The sequence below is a fragment of the Brassica napus genome, chromosome A1, assembly GCF_020379485.1.
Source record: "Brassica napus cultivar Da-Ae chromosome A1, Da-Ae, whole genome shotgun sequence".
NCBI lineage: Eukaryota > Viridiplantae > Streptophyta > Magnoliopsida > Brassicales > Brassicaceae > Brassica > Brassica napus.
The window spans coordinates 19,365,746-19,368,424 of NC_063434.1; the positions used below are offsets into that span (position 1 = coordinate 19,365,746).

The 2,679-nt window shown below is 39.2% G+C and overlaps 1 non-coding gene across 1 annotated transcript; it reads left to right on the forward strand.

The window, feature by feature from the left end:
- Window positions 1–359: 359 nt before the first annotated feature.
- On the forward strand, window positions 360–466 carry LOC125579292. Its single transcript, XR_007317252.1, has one exon. It is a non-coding gene; the product is annotated as a small nucleolar RNA R71 (small nucleolar RNA).
- The last annotated feature ends 2,213 nt before the right edge of the window (window positions 467–2,679 follow it).

The following is a 2,679-nucleotide window of genomic DNA, read 5'->3' on the forward strand; positions in this document are numbered from 1 at the left end:
GACTGTTCTCGTTAGCTGGAACAGCTTGCTGATTGCTCTGCGGTTGTCGCTTGTTCTGGTTCTGAATATGTTCGGCCGTAGCTTGCTCCATGCTGAAGACGTGCCCTTGGTTGTTTTTCAGTAGCTGATCAACCTTGGCAGTCAGCTCATCTATTTTCTGGGCGTCAGAACTGTTCCCTTTCATGGAGCAATCACTCTCCTCTTTCTTATTAGCTGAGCTAGCAGCCATGTTCTCAATCAGCTTAAACGCTCCAGCAGTGGTTTGAGTCATGAAATCTCCATTGCTCGCAGAGTTTAGAGCACCTTGGTATTTCCAGTCCACTCCATCATAGAAAATGTCCAGGAGATAATCATCATCAAATCCATGGTGAGGACATTCTCTGCGATAGTCATTGAAGCGCTCCCATGCGTCGCAGAAAGGCTCATCAGTGAGCTGTCTGAAAGAGGTGATCTTGTTCCTCAATGCAGCTGTTCTCGCCTTAGAGTAGAAATGGCTGAGGAACGCTGATCGGACCTGTTCCCATGAAGTGAGAGAGCCGGTAGGGAGAGAGTTCAACCACCGTGCAGCTTTTCCATCAAGAGAGAATGGGAATAACATGCACCTGATGTAATCTGGTGGAACACCATTAGCGCGAGTGAAACTACAGACTTTTTCGAAGCTCTCAATATGCTCCATTGGAATTTCTGTAGAGAGACCAGAGAACACCTTTCTCTGTACTAGACCGATCAAAGCAGGCTTGATCTCGAAGTCCTGCCTGGTGCAGAGTGGAGGAACAATGGCAGAGCGCGTAGTAGGGATGTTACGCGGAAGGTTTCTCTGCCCGATTGGAACAGTCTGCGCCTGTTGTTCCTGCTGCGCGAGAGCAGCCTGTTCAGCAGCATCCTGCTGAGCTTGGATGGTCTGCTGCATTTGTTGCATCTGCTGCTGCATGAGTGCCATAGCCGCAGCGAGATCATCCTGATTGGCGTGATCACCCATAGTGGTGTCAGTTTGCCTTGGCTGTTGACGATTTGTTCTTTCTAACCTTGCTAGCTCCTGGTTGCTAAATGTAACTAACTCTCCTTGTGCGCTTCTCCGAGTATGTCTACTGGTCATGCACCTGAAAAATTAGCCGAAACAAAAAGGATAGGGCAAGTTAGAAGTCTTAGACTAAATAAATAACCGAAAAATAAAGGTAAAAAGATGGTCCCCGGCAACGGCGCCAATTTGATATTACGTGTATACGCACACCAAATAACCTAATGTGCACACTACCACAATCGAATGGTATGTCGATGTAGCACTTTAGGATCGAATCCACAGAGACCAACAACCGTCTTTCGTCGTACATATAGATGCAGAATTACCACTTTGGTTTACAAAGTTAACATGAGTTTGTAAATATTTACTGTAAAAAAAAAGTAACTATTATTCTTTATAAATATACACGTTTGTTTGAATCATAATTATGTTATTATATTTGAAAATCAAATAAAACTATTTAATAATTTGATAGGAAACTGTATTATTAATTTAGAAATTTTCAAAACTCTAATGAATTTCTACAAAAATTTGAAAATATATATTCAAAATAGTGTATAATTTTCTATTTCTTGTATTAATTCATAAGACTGTAGATGTTTAACTTAAAAATAATAAAATAAATTATTTAAATTACTTAAGTAACTAATTTATAGAAGATGCTAACATATATTCCAATATCTTTGGGTTATATGCTAATTGTGGTGAACTTATAACAGTTATAACAGGAGAGAAAAAACTTTATGACGTTTTACAAAATTGAAGTATGCATTTATCTGAAAGAGAAAATAATTATGATCTAATTGCTTTTTTTTTTATCATAGTTACTTAGTTTTGATGAAAATAATTATGATCTAATTGCTTTTTTTTTATCACAACGGATTAAAAATTATATTATATTTTTATATTTTTATTCTTGGTTTTTAGTTATATGTAAGAGAATATATATAGATTTGTTTTTACGTGCATGAAGGAAATGGTGAAGGAGGAATAACCCAAATTAGACAATGATAGACGATATGATGATCATGCACATGAGTTTCGGGAATAGTCTCGTTAATTTAAACTATTTCTAGTGAGTGATTGATAGAAGTGGTCACAGATGAGCGGCTAAAGCAATACATTCTCTACACCAAAACTCAGGACTCGAGTGTTGGTATGTATTTTCTGAACAAACCTTGCAGCCTCTAGAGCTTCGTAGATTGTGATGTGGCGGTAATAAGAGGATAAACTTTTGTTGTAGCGGCTTCATGCACCTTCCTGCACCCTCGTGTACAGTCCTCATAATCCCGTGGACAATCCACTATCTCTGATAGGCTTTGCAGTAATGGCGAGGCTGGTTTATGTTGTTGTAATAACAGAACTTAGTGTCCATGCTCCTGCATCTTGGACAAGGCAGAGTTTTGGACCCTTCCGGGTTTTACAGTCTGTTGTCTGTTGATTGTTCTCGTCAGTCTCTCTGATCCGTTAATGTCACCTCTTCTTTGTCTCCTACTTCTGTCTCTGATCACTCTGGAGTTACTTGCTCTGTAGATACCTGGGAGAGGGGTAATAAAAACATTACTTTAAGAACACTTGCAATGAGTCTATAATGATTTCAACAGCAAACAAAAGAAGATATGGTTGCTCGACTATGCTCAACAGGAAGCTCAAAGAGA